Raw genomic sequence first — 15,154 nt, forward strand, 5'->3', positions numbered from 1 at the left:
CCCATTAGCATTGATATTACTATTTTATGTGCAGGGGCAAAAGTGGGCATTATTTCACCCAGGTCCAAGACCCAGTTTGGCGCACACCCCTCCATGCACATTTGCACACACACACACAAGCTGGGAGCCGCAATGGTGCTCCTCTGGAGGCTTCACCCAGGGCAAAAAGCCTGGCTAGCTCAGAAGCAAAATGTGAAAGTAGGACTAATACAGATGTCAAATACAGTAGTCTGGTGGTCGCTATGATGCACCAGCTCTCTACTGCAAAAGCCTAGACTACTTTTGCTTGAAATCAAATATTTCGTCCTAACCCACCTCACAGGGTTACGAGGATGAAATGAAGAGGGGGACATGTACACCACCTTGACTTCCAGGGAGGAATCCTGGGCTATACATGTAACTAGAAATAAATACTACTTTGCTTTCTGGGTGTGTGCGCTTGTGAGGATGTATCCCCCCCCCCAAAAAAGGGATGCTGGCAACTGGCTGGTAGTTGCTTAGGTTCTCAGAATCAAGGGATGGTTTCTTAAGAAGCAGTCTTATCACTGCCTTCTTCAAGCAGGTAGGAACCACCCCCTCTTATAAAGAGGCATTGACTACCTCCCTGGCCCAGACAGCTGTCTTCTTTCTGCTGGATTTTATTAGCCAAGAAGGGCACAGGTCCAGAGCGCAAGTAGTTGCCCAAACTCATCCAAGGACCTTGTCCACATCCTCGAGCTGCACCAACTGAAAAAACATTACAGGACTAGACTGTGCTCTGGATGTCTCTTGAGATTCAACCGCTATACAGTGGTACCTTGATTTACGAACTTAATCAGTTCCGGAATTCCGTTCTTAAACCAAAGCGTTCTTAAACCAAGGCGTGCTTTCCCATAGCAGTGGGGGGCTCAATTTACAAATGGAACACACTCAACAGGAAGTGAAACGTTCTTATTACAAGGCAAAGTTAACAAACCAAAACACCTACCGGTACTTCCGGGTTTGCAGTGTTCTTAATCCAAGTTGTTCATAAACTAAGCTGTTCTTAAACCAAGGTACCACTGTAATAGAGTCAAGGTCCCAACAAATGCAAGCAATTTTATCCTCAAAGTGCTTGGAAAACAAGTCACACCAAGCTACCATCAGTTCTACCACCTCTTTTGGGCCAGTTTGCAAGAGGCCCTGCACAACCTGGAAAAGCTCTGCTGTCAGCATAGAGATGATGAAATGCAGTATGCCTCTTTGCTGCCTGCCACCAAGTAAGCTCAATAATGCGCAGTCACCAGTGCTCGGTTTCATTTGTCTCGAGTTTTCCTCCACTTGTGTTCAAGCTGTCTCCCAGCTTGTTTCTTTGCCCTAAGCTCTGGAGGAGCCAACCGAGCTCAGCGAAGCAGGAGGGGGTGCTCAGGGGTGATCGTGTCAATGGTCCGAGCCATCCTGATGTTCCACAGATTGGCCAGGGCGTTGACAGGGCTGTCAGTCATATCAGCTGAAAAATCCCCTGGAAACCAATTGGATCCCTCAACCTCCAACTCGCTGGACCATCCTAATGGGTCCCTTGCCTCCACAGAGGGGAAAAGGTGCTGAAAGCTGAATTGCTCTGACCATGACTAGGGACTGATGCCAATATCCCCCACTTTCAGATCACTTTCCCCCCCACCCAATTGAAAAGACAAGATCCAGAGTGTGACCTGCAATATACACCAAGCCGATGACATGCTGGGACAACCCCATGGTTGTCATGGCAGCTATGAAGCCCTGAGCCTCCCCAGAGCCAATTGCCTAGCCATGGATGTTGAAGTCCCTCAGAACCAACAATCTGGGAACCCTCGACACGGCTACCTTTGACCAGGTTTGCCAGCTCAGGCAGAGACTTCTGGGCAGCAGAATCCCTAATCTGTCCCGATTACCGAGCACCAAGAACAAACACACTAGATCTCCATTCAGCTGGACAGAAAGCTTGAAGAGAGGAAGAGAATTTCTATAGACCACAGTGACTCCATCCTCGGCCCTCAAGTCTGCCCTGATGCTGTGCCGAATACCCAGGTGGGCACAGCTGGGTGAGCAACTCCACCCTGCTCCCTCATCCAGGCCTCAGTAATGGAGACCAGACAATCAAGTCATGGATGAGATAAACTTTATTCATGGCCGATCTGGCACTCAACAACAACAGCCATAGACCTGAGAACTGGCTAATATAAATTGCAAGGCATATTTACACGCATGGTGTAGGAGGGATATAGAGAGGTCAGAGGGAAATAATGTAAAAACAAAAAAAAATATGGTGATAATAATGTAAAACCATAATAGTCAAAAGTGCAGTTTTGGTGATTGCACAAACATTCTGGCATTGGTGAGTCAAGTAATGCATCTATTGTTATTAGAAAACCACTCTAATCTCAATTCAAACCATAGGCAATAGAATTAAATTTCCTGGAAAACTAATTCAGCAGTTTCATGCTGGAATGTGTCTCTCTTTGAGGTTCTTCTGTTCAAGGACAACCAGCTTAAGGTCAGGAACAGAACGTCCTGGTATGCTGAAATGTTCTCCTACTGGTTTCTCAATATTGCTGTTTCTGATGTTTGACTTCTGTGCACTTATTTACTGCCCAGAACAGGGATGAAGGACTTGTCACCTTCCAGGTGTTGCTTGACTGCAGTTCCTATCCTTTCTGACCACTAGCATTGGTCAGTGGGGCTGTCAGAGTGCAAAAAGATCTGGAAGGCACCAGGATGGATCTGAGCTTTGTCAATTGCTGCCACCACCATCATTTAAACCAGAGTAAGGTATATGATCCAGTGGAGGTATTAAGCATGTTGAGGTTGCACTGATTTCAATGACAGAATTAAGAACATGCTTCCTGAAAGCTTGTTTTTATATCTGCTATTGCTTTGACTGATACACATGCACATACAGAGTTTTAGGCACATTTTTGTTGTATTGTGAAATTGCTTGGGGATGCTTCATAGGAAGCAATTCACAAATGAAATGTAAGAAGATAATAAATAAAAAATAACATATTTTGTTTTTTCATCTTGTGAACTGCCCCGAGATCCCCTGGATGAAGGGTGGTATATTATTATTATTATTATTATTATTATTATTATTAATTCAAAAAAGTCATACTTCGTCAGCAGCAAGTTTTAGGTTTTAAGACCAACCACCCCCGCCCCTGCCCCCTGGGGCCAACCAGCCTATCTCCCCTGTCATAATACACATCCTATGCTTTGGTGTTGTGCTGCAGCTTTTAAATGTGCAAGGAATACTTTATTTTAAATTCCACCCTCCCCCACCACCAGAGGCCTCCATTATGTGTTGACTGTCACGGCACTTTCCAGTGCAGGATTATTAATAACCCCATGGAGGCAATTCCCAAACAAAAGTGCAAAGCCATCATTGATACAGGCCCGAAGATTAATTTTCCTCATGTTCAACCCAACAGCATAGTTATCTCTTGAACAGGGTAAAACAGTTTGGCTCCATTGTCCCCTTGGCAGCTCCGCCTTCGCAGAGAAAGGGAGCCCAGCCAGTCTTCTCATCCAACTCGAAGGTTGGTTAAAAGGAAGAGAGGAAAAAACCAGCTGGAAAATATTCATGAATAATGCCATTCCCCTTCCCTGAGTGGTGGAAAGAGAAGAGCAGGTACCCATTTCAATGGCGGAGCATTTTGTTATGCTGCTCCTCGCCTAAGTCAGAATTTCACAGAAAAGGCCACGAAGAAGAAAAGCTGCAACAATTAGGGGTCGCCTGTCAGAAAACATTAACGCCTTCCTTTCCCTGCCTGTCAGGCACCCCTGGAAATCTTAAAAAAGAAAAAAGGGGGGGAGAGAGAACTGCCATAGCAAATCACACCTCCACCCCTTGTGGAAATACTGGAAGGCAAAGAGGAGGGGGAGCATTGAGTGTGTGGGTAGTGATGCAGTTAAATCATTTTAGACTTATGCACCACCACAACCACCCCTCTAGATGGTAATGTGCATTACTTCACTTCAATATGTGGGAATCCAACCTTGCTGCACTTTGGGGCCCTCAGATCCTGAGTGGGGGCCACTGCTTCTGCCTTAAAAGTCTCCCTGAGTATCTACCTGTTAACTAACTGATGCAATCAACATTTAATTAATGTAACAGTAGAACTCCTATCTGTTGGCTCTGGCTTTTGCCTACAGTGCAATCATAGCGATGCTGTTTTAGAGATGATGTTGATGATGGAGTCCCTTGGAAGGGGAACATGTGGCCCTGCGCAGAGGCATACCCAGAATCAAAACTGGGGGGGGGGGGCAAGCCATGGTCGTTCAGGTTGTGACATTTCAGCATGGAAAAGGCGAATGAAACCAAAATTTTAAGAAAATTATATATAATTATAGCAGTGCTTTATTACAATAGTTATTACAATTATTTGCTTGATTTTTAAAAAAAATTTTATTCTACTAATATCTTGGGTTTGAAGAAAACTTGTTCAAAACTTTCATTTCAATCCAGTCCTGATTTTCCTTGAAGAATTTCCGATGGACGCTCATCAAACACAACCCAGTCTCCCATTGTACTTCTGAGCCAGGTCTTTACCCTTCGAAGGGTACTGAAAGATCGTTCAACAGTAGCCGTGGTGGACGGGAAAGCACTTAAAATACTGATCAACTAGCGGCGGGCGGCTCAGTTTATATAGTGACGCGGAACTCACTAGACCCCTCTAGAAGATTCCCTCTTCTCTCTGCTAGAGCCCGCTAGAGACCTCTCCCTCCCTTGAATCCCACTGGCTGGCTGACATAGATTCCTCTACCAGTCGCTAGGTGGCTCTAGATACTTCTCGGTTTTTACACCATTTCAGTGTGGTAAACAACTGAATATTCGCCATCGCCCTACCTAATTTTGTTTCGTTTCATCACTTTATAACCATATAATTTTTTTTTTGCTTGGGGGGGGCAGCTGCCCCCCCCTGCCCCTCGCTGGGTACGCCCATGGCCCCGCGGATGTTGTTGGACTCCTCCAATTCCCCTAAGCATCAGTCAGCACGGTCGAGGGTCAGAGATTATGGAAGTTGTAGCCCAGGAACATCTGGAGGGCTGTAGGTTCTCCCTCCCAAAATCGGAGTCCAATCCTTTCTTGGTGAACCCTTCTGTGCTTTTCAAAGGGACAGGTGGGGAATAATATACTGCATACTTTTCATAACAGATTGCTGTGTTCTGCAGGAGAGGACATCCTGCAGATGCCATCCTAACAGGAAGTCCATTCCACACAATGTTGGACTCAGCACCTATCCTTTGCAACCCTAACCCATTGCATATTACACAAGCGCCTTCTCTGTTACAGTCTTTCTGGCACTTACTAAAGATGTTCCCCTTACAACAAACCTTTAAAACACTATCCCAGTTAGTATGTAACTTGGATATGAATTGATTTAATGTATATGCTGTTGTTTTTTATATTTATATTTATAATGGTTTTTAAATAGTTGCTTGTATGCAACTCTTTTATATCTTACTATACTTCAGCTGCTGCAGAATTCGGTGGCCAGGTTGCTCACGGGGAAGAGACAGCTTGAGCATATTACACTGATCCTGGCCCAACTGCACTGGCTGCCAATTAGTTTTGGGGCCGAATTCAAAGTGCTGGTTTTGACCTATAACATCTGGCTCAAGGACTGCGTCTCTCCATATGAACCTACCCAGACCCTGCAATCATCATCTCAGGCCCTTCTTCATGTGCCTCCTCGAGGAGAGGTCCGGAGAGTGGCAATACACGAACGGGCCTTTCCTGAAGTGGTTCCCCGTTTGGGGAATGCTCCTCCCAGGGAGGTTCAGCTGGAACCTTCATTATACACCTTTAGGTGCCAGGTGAAAGCATTCTTCTTCAACCAGGCCTTTGGCTGATAAATACCCTATACCCTTTTAAATGTGTTTGTGGGAGGAAGGAGGGAGGGGAGTTACTGGTTCATGTTTTTGTTGCCTTTGTTCTTATTATGTATTTTGTGTTTTTATATTGTATTTTTATCTTGTGAACCACCCTGAGTTCTATGGATGAAGCGTGGCATACTAATTAAACGAATACACAAATTTAAGAAATAATTTGATTGAAGGGGTATCAGTAGAGTGGGTTGGGCAGGAAAGTTTGGGGGGAGTCAAGGATGGAACTGTAGATTACAAAAGACTGTAATGAATCTTGACAAAGGGTTGAGAAAGAAAACAAGTAAGTTTTTCTACATAACACTAGAACTTGTGGGCGTCCAATGAAACGGAATGCTGGGAGTTTTTGAACAGCCGAAAGTACTTCTTAACACAGTGAAAAATTAAACTATGGGGGTTGCTCTCACAAGATTTAGTGGCATGGGTGGCTTTAAAAGGGGATTGGACAAATGCATGAAGGACAAGGCTATCTGTAGCTCATAGGTGCTGGGCCCCTGGGTACCCGAGCACTCACAAATTTTCCCATGAAGAGGCCAGGCACCCACGAAATCCGGCACCAGGGCCATGCACGCTGCATGGCACTCACGGCCCCGGGCACCCATGGTCGCAGGGCCATGCTGGCACTCCTGCTGTGGCTACTAGCCACGATGGCTATGTTCTCCTACCACTGGAGGCAGTACACTCTGAATATCAGCTGCTCAGTGAGAATGTTATTGCATTCAGGTCCTGCTTGCAGGCTTCCCATATGCATCTGGTTGGCCACTGTGAGAATAAGATCCTGGACTAGATTGGTCTTTTCTCTGATCCAATAATGCTCTCCTTATGTTCTTACATATATGTACACGGTTCAACTTTTATCAAATCTGATTCAGTAGTGGCATTGAAAGTGAGAAGTAGACTGTACTACCGCAGCTCAGGTGGGAGTTATCATTTCTGAAAGCTGCCTCCAATCAATAGATAGATAGATAGATAGATAGATAGATAGATAGATAGATAGATAGATAGATTTGGAATCTGTTTTTAAAGCCTGCAAATTTTAAACTAAGCACACCAGGGAGAAAGATTGTAGACCAGCTCCTTACCTGCCGTGCTGATTTTCTTTTTCCCAAAGAGTATGGTAATTTGCTTCTCACCTGTGATCTGAAGTGGTGCAGTCCATTCTGCCATCTAATTCTGCACGGTTACCCCCCCCCCAAAAAAAAAGGGCTGTGCAGAGGGTCCACAAATACACTACTGTTCCTAACCAATCTTTATCCTTATTTACCCCTCTGAGCAGCTAATTAGTCATCCTCTCCTATTCTTTTAATTGGCACTGGTTGTGCAGTGATTTATGTTTCTTCGGGGATAAAAATCCGGAAAAGGCCTTGTATTGGTAAGGCGTGAAATAATGCAATTGAAAAGAGAAGCCATTTTGTCGGGATTATATCTCGGCAGAGTAGATTAAAATGCTGCCATATGGCCTTGGTTTGTCTGATTATACTTTCAGGTCACAATGTATTGCTAATTAAATGGCGGTGACATTTCAAAAGAAAGGCGAGGCTACCTGTATGTGCAATAAAATGAGAGGAGAAGGAAAAACAAGTGATAGCATTAACAAAGCTGGAGATCCAGGCTTCCTTATCCTTGTGACATGTTTGGCTTAGAAGGTAACAATCCAGAATTCATTCACACATGCAAATCCAGACCCTCCAAGTGTCCCTATTTTCCAGGGACATCCCTGATTTAGAGGAACCATCCCAGTTTCTTATTTGATCCCAGAATGTCCCTATTTTCATTGGAGAAATGTTGGAGGGTATGGAGTTGGTAAAGGGCACTAAGAATTCTTAGGAACCCTTTCCCCCCTCACATAACTACCGTATTTTCCGGCATATAAGACGACTGGGCGTATAAGACAACCCCCAACTTTTCCAGTTAAAAAATAGAGTTTGAAATATACTCGACCGCAGATTCTCCACCCGGCGTATAAGACGACCCCCGACTTTTGAGAAGATTTTCCTGGATTAAAAAGTAGTCTTATACGCCAGAATATACAGTAATATTCTCAGAGTGGTTTAACTGCCAATCCCTGAGAACTGCAACTCTGTGAAGGGCATAAGGGTTTCCTAAAAATGCACAGCACCCTTAATAAAGTACAGTTCCCTGGTCCTAGTCTAACACCCGAACCACGGCACCACAAATGAAGTTTGAGCATGCTCAGTGAACAGAGTGCTGACTTACTGTTGAGGAAGTGGCAATGGTAGAGTCAGGGAAAGAATGAAATATCCTGGGAGAGGGAGTGTTTGAACACTGATCAGGAACTCTCTTAAGCTGCAATATCTTGATCCAGTGGGCCCACTTGTCTGTTTATTTCCTCTCGTACATTATATTTCAACAGACACATCCTTCCCAAGCCCTACTTTTGTGCACTGCATTTATATTCTTTATTAGCAACTCCGCAGTTACTGACAAAGCCCTTTTCATGCATTTTGCATCACCATTTCCCTTTTTATTCCCGACAACAGGTATAAAAGGACTCTGCTAGCACCCACACCCATCTACCTACCTACCTACCTACCTACCTACCTACCTACCTACCTACCTACCTACCTACATCTATCTACCTATCTACCTATCTATAAAAATGTAAAAGCTGGATGTTTGTGACCGATCACCTTTCTCCGTAACCGCTTGACCGATTCCGTTGAAATTTGGACACAACATTCCATGGCCATATGGGAGTGTTTGTGCGTATTTACATTGTACAGATAGCACACCTTTCACCAGTAAAAAATGTGCTTTTATGCAAAACAATATAGCGCCCTCCAGTGGACATCAAAACTGCAGACATCATCTCATTTCACCACTACACCCCACCCATCCCCGCCCCTCCTCCTCCATCACCACCACCCTCCCCCTACTCCTCCTCCTCCTACAAACCACCATAGTCGACGTCCCCACCGCCTCCAGCCTGCACCGCCTCCTCCAGAGCCAGGCCAGGTGTAAAAACCGACTCCGTCGACTCCGCCACCACCTCAAGAGCCAGGCCGGCCCCAAAACCCACCTCTGCTGACTCCCACGCTGCCTCGAGAGCCAAGCTGGCCCAAAAAGCCACCTCCGTTGCCTCCACCGCCGCCTCCACAGCTAGTCCACCCCAAAAGCTGCCTCCGCCGCCGCAAGAGGCACCCCGGCCCCAAAATCCGCCTCCGACACCTTCGCCCCCACCTCAAAAGCCAGGCCAGACCCAAAAGCCGCCTCCAACACCGAGACAGGCCGCGTCCAGAACCTTTCACACACTAAGCCACAGCAACGCGTGGCCGGGTACAGCTAGTAGACCTATATATCTATACAGTGGTACCTCGGGTTAAGAACTTAATTCGTTCTGGAGGTCTGTTCATAACCCGAAACTGTTCTTAACCTGAGGTACCACTTTAGCTAATGGGGCCTCCCACTGCTGCCGCGCCGCCAGAGCACGATTTCTGTTCTCATCCTGAAGCAAAGTTCTTAACCCAAGGTATTATTTCTGGGTTAGCAGAGTATGTAACCTGAAGCATTTGTAACCTGAAGTGTCTGTAACCTGAGGTACCACTGTATATCTACATCTATCTATACAGTGGTAGCTCGGTTTACGAACCTAATCCATTCCGGAAGTCTGTTCTTAAACCAAAGCTGTTCTTAAACCAAGGCTCGCATTCCCTAATGAGGCCTCCCACTGCAGGTGCCCTTACACCGTTCGGATTCCATTTGTAGACTGAGGTAAAGTTCACAACCGGGACACTACTTCCGGTTTTGCAGTTCTTATACCGAATAGTTTGTAAACAGGGCTGTTCTTAAACCGAGGTACCACTGTATCTGTACCTTGATGACACGGGGTTTCTGTTTTCCCCTGTATTCTTAAAAAAAAAAAAGACTTTCATGAAATATGTTAAAAAATAAATCTCACACAGGGTGTAACCCACCCCCACTCTGCCTGCCTTCCTGAAGACTCGGCATCCCTGTGCATATGGGTTTTGGGTGGCCTATGGAAATTGATTTACGAGTCAACCACTTTTCTCTTTTCTTGCTACCTCTCGCTTGAGTGGTTTGTAGGCCTTGGCCCTTTCGTTCACTCAAGGAGAATAAGGTTTGTCTATGGAAGAGGTCAGCGTTTCAAATTGGTAGAGTTCAACGGCACAAATGACACAGAACTGACAAGAAAAGACAGTTTGTGGCAGCTGTGTGTGTGTGTGTGTGTGTGTGTGTGTACCATTGCTGGTCATGGACTGCATAGGCCTTGCCTTGGGTTTTTGTTTTTTTTGGTTTTTTTTTTTTGCTTTGTAATGGGGACTTGGCACCAAAATGAATTAAATAACAGGCTTAAAGACTATTGAGGGAAGGGCTGAATGCAAATCAAAGATAAGTAGAAGTTTTCTTTCCTAAAAGAGGGATGATTTCCTCCCCCCTCCTTCTCCCCTCCCCTCCCATTCCATATCTTCGCAGGCAGGGTCTGCATGTTAAACATGATTTAGAAGGCATTATTCCGGGATCCTTTTCATCAGGTTTCTGCAGCGATTGCCTATCTTGGCCTATGATTAATGATCTGCTGTGCAATTTGGAGCCTATAATGACTCAACAATCCACACACAAAACTATATAGTTGCATTCCTTTTGCAGATTTGCCAAGCTGTTACCAAGGGGCCCACAACCCAGACGGATTGTTGGAGAGATAGCAAAGCATTTCGGCAAATGCCATTCTGCCCTTATCTTGCCGTGGAGTGTGTTGGGCAGCAAGCTCATTTACAAAATTCAAAGCCCAGATTTCAGTGGCTTCTTTTCTTTTACTTTTTCACTCTTCCTCCCCCCCCCCCGCATCCCACCCCCTGCTACCCTGTCCAAAAAAGGGGGGGCACCACCCACCCGCCCCACACAAACACAACAAAATCAGGACTTGAAATAATTGTTTAAAAAGGCTGGTTAGAAAAGAGCCCAGCGTATGGCCCCTTAGTGATTATGCCGACAAAATACTTCCTTTGTTTCCAAATTTCAAATCTGATTAATTGAGGCCTAATGCTTTTAATGCCATTTGAAAGAGAAAAGTTAATCTTGCAAAGCCCAGGGCATAAACATAATCTGAAAATCTCAACAGATTTCAAAACATACAGGCCTTATTATAATTTCACTTGTAATTCTTGAGTAGATGGTAACAATTTCATTAAAACACTCATTTAAATATATATCTTCAGGGAGTCAAAATGCTTACACAATTTGCTGCTTTTAAAATAAAGAAAAGGAACCCTGAGAGGATTGTGCAAAGATTCCTTCTTCCAATTCTCCCTACCCCGAAGCGTCCACACACACACACACACACACACACATGCTCCATCAATGTTTTAAAAGTTTAAAGTTTAAAAATATCATAAAACCATACAGGAATGCCTATCTCATCTTAGTATTTCTGGAAGACATTTAGAGAGACTTCTAACATTAAGCATTAGCATTATTGTGCATGCTCACTGCTTTGAATGCATAAATATATTAATGTATCAAATCTATAGGAGAGCACTTATGAATGCTTAGATGTTGTGCAACTGTGAAAAATGTGAAGAATTTGCTCCTGTGTTTGTCTCACTGTAAGATCCACCTGGTTTTGAGACTTGGGGTGAGCAAATCCTGGTGGGGAACGTAAGAAGGACAATTGGTCCATCCAGCTCAGTATTCAGCACCACCATTACTCCACGGTTTCAGACTAGTATCTTTTCTGCCCTGGATATATCAAGATGCTCTATGGCTGAACGCAGGGGGCATTTGCAGACCATCAGTATTTTCAGCTAGGACTCAACCACACACAACTCAGGCTGTGAAACTGTAATGGAATAGGAGGGTTTTGCGCAAGAACCCCCCCCCCCAAAAAAAAACCTGACTTTGTGCAATAAAGAAAGTGAGGCGAGAATGACTGGAAAGTGTGGGATAACACTTTGGTGCCGCATACTCTAACCTACCTGCAAAAGAAAAAGAAAAAAGACCAAATGCTCAATAAATAGCTGATTTAATTTCATCTCCCCACAAACCAATCAGGATGAATGCTCATCTGGAACCAACCAGGGAAGCTTTGATAGAAGCCACAGGAGATAGAAGGGAGCAATGCTGAGTTTGCCTGACAAAAAAACACAAAGACCTAAGAACCGGGAGCATGGAGCTGTCCAGCCACAGCCACTGAGCCATCCAGTGACTAAACCAGACTCCTGAGGAACAGGTTTCTATCAAGCTGGGTAGCACAGATGCTGCTGAATTCACAACTGAGGGGACTCCTCCAACTCAAAATGTTGCACATCATCTTTAGCCAGGCCAAGACCTGTCAGAATTTGGGCCTGGCTTGAAATGGGGTTTGCTCCTTTCCCTGAAGCCAGTCTACCCTTCCTGCATGGATGTAACAAAGATAGCTGTGCATGGGGAGGCTTCCCTGAAATCTGCAAGCCTCGACAATGAGGGCTGCAGATTCCAGGGAAGCTTTTCATGTGCAAAGCTGTTCATGTTGTATGCATGGGTGTCTGGGGAGGCACATCCCATGCCAAAGCCAGGCCGCTCAGCACCGTCCTTTTGAATAACACGGGAGTGAATAATATCTGAACTGGGCTAATGTTGACTATGGTAGGCAACCAGCGTCAACGGATTTCACTTTATCTTGTATTCTTCAAATGGCACAGTGTCCCTTGCTGTTATTTAAGGAGGCCACTGTCAAGTGTGGTGAGTTTTATGCTGGCTGCAGAGATAGTAGTTCTTGGACCAGTAGCAGCAGCAGAGGGGGTCCTCAGAGAAGCAGCGGAAGGAGCAATTCCTGCAGTGGCTGAAAACCTAGTGCATTCTGGGACTGGTGCGCAAAAGAACTGCAACATTTCAAAGAAAAAGCAGGTGGCAGCATAGTTGGTGAAAATTTCTGCCTCCCCTCAAATGGTTTCCAGGGGGGATGGCATCTGTGTGTGGAGGGGTTCAATATACACCAAAGTTCAGCTCAACTGTCTTATTTTTACAGGAAAGACATTGGCAAGGCATGCTGCCAGAAATACCTCATTCATCCAGCTTGCTTTCCCCCCACCGCATTCTAAATTCCTATACTTAATGTGTGACATGTTGACTCTCCATCCGATAACATGACTCTAACAGGTACACACTAATGGAAATCAAACAATTTGAATCAATAAAGAAGCCTCTTTCCTTTAAGGAACCCCCCCCCCCATATACATACTGAGAACACCAAGAAAGGCTCAGCAAAGAGTTCCATCCCCACACCGTTATTGCTACCCACCCTGATCCTCCTGGGCTCCCAGACTTAAGAGATGGGCGATAGAGAGAAAAAGGGAAACAGGGGCAAAGCTTTTGCTGCAATTGTTTGGGCTACAGATCCTAGGTAAATGACAAGGATTTTTTTTTTTTTTCCCTTTTAGAAAAAGAACACTCCCAACACACATATTTCAACTAAGCGAAAGCCCAGCGGCTAATGCCCCCTCCCTTTTGTGTGCCTGTTTGAAGCGTATTCTCCTGAGTTGACAAGCACGTGTTTTGGAAACCATTGAAAAGTTTGGGTCATAAATAGAGGAGACCGTTTGGCTTAAATGTTGCTAGGGAATACCTGGCAACAAGCAACAATAGTTCTTTTAGAAGGTCCAGGGCAAACAGTGACCGTGGTAATGGGGTGGGCTTAAGGGAGGCTGCTTGCCCAGAGCCCCTCCACTCACACAGAGCCTTCAGCATTGGTCTGTGTTCCGGAAATTCCACACACAAAGCCCCCCATTCAAGGGGAGGTGGAACAATGCATGTGCTTTTTAGAGAGGGGGGGAAAGGAGGAGGCCTTGATGAGGGTGGGTGCTTTTTTGCTTTTTTAAAAAAGCAAACCTTTTTTTTTTTTTTTTTTTTGCAAAAAACTAAGGGAGGCCCAGAAAGTGCTAAGTTTGTAAAAGAAGCTGAAAAGATTCAGAACGGGAGCATAAAGGAGCCAGGGAATGCCCTGTGAATTTTGAACAGAGAACAGAAAAGGAACTCTAAAAAGCAATTAGTGATGCTGCTCATAGATGAAGAGGGAGTTTGGAGGGAGTGGGGAGGCATTAAGGGGCAGGGGGAAATTACACTCATTTAGTAAAGTACTAAAGAGAAAGAAGGAGGGAGATTGACGTCTCCTGGAATTTGTATAGCGAAAGCAGACACACAAATAGCAATGCACAGCATCTAAGTACAGGAGGCTGCACTGAAGCTAAAGACGCATGCCAAGATGGGCCTTTGGATTCGTTGCCAGGGCCCTCACTTGTTCCTGAAAAGCACCATGGAGCAGCTAGACGGGAGGGAAACGAGAGCTTCTTTGGCCTCAGTGCAGCTATTCTGGCTCAATATAAATGTCAGTGGCCGAGATCTGAAGCAGACCTGCTTGATGAATTGGAGCAGTGGCAGATTCATCAGTGCAGGGCCCGTTCATGATAGTCACAGTCGTGCCCTCCCACAGCCACACCCCATCTAAGATTATACAAGCATCTTATAATCAGACAATAATAATATTTAGGGATGCTTTGCAACAGTCAATGCGGATCTCCATGGGTTGTGTTTCAGCTATATCTGTGATGCTCTATGCACACGCTTGGGAAATGATCTGGGTGCTCCAATATCTCCTACGTTTTCTGCGAGGTTCCATTGTATGTAACAAAACTTGCACATTGTTCTCTTGAAACGCCTGGTGTTTTCAGTGTTCCTAAATGCTTAGCTCTGGATCAGACTGTGGCTAAAAAGCCCCCCCCCCATGCTGATTGGATGGCTCTAGGACACTGGTGACAGGGCTCCTGCAGGGACTCTGCTGCAGAAATAGGTAATGTATTCAGCCTTCTAAGACCCTGGACAGTACACCACTTGGCAGGAATAAGTTACACTTCCAAGTCATTAGCCAAACGCAAACCTTCAGAGGGACTCTGAGCACTCTGGTTTCCATCACAGTGTTCGGTTGCGCCAGAAGTGGTATAGTCATGCTGGCCACATGACCCAGAAAGCTGTCTGTGAACAAACGCCGGCTCCCTCGGCCTAAAAGTGAGATGAGCGCCGCAACCCCATAGTCACCTTTGACTGAACTTAACCGTCCAGGGGTCCTTTTTACTAACATGGATAGGGTGTTTCAGGCTGGATAAGCAGCATACAGAATTGTTCTTCAAAAGGGCTCCTCACACAACCTTTCATAAGAACACAAGAATTTCCTCCATTTGGATTGTTACAAGAGACCACCAGATGTCTTTGGAAAATTCACAAGCAAGACACGAAGGTGATGGCCACATCACAGTGCCCCCAG

This window comes from Lacerta agilis, chromosome 10 (assembly GCF_009819535.1).
Source record: "Lacerta agilis isolate rLacAgi1 chromosome 10, rLacAgi1.pri, whole genome shotgun sequence".
NCBI lineage: Eukaryota > Metazoa > Chordata > Lepidosauria > Squamata > Lacertidae > Lacerta > Lacerta agilis.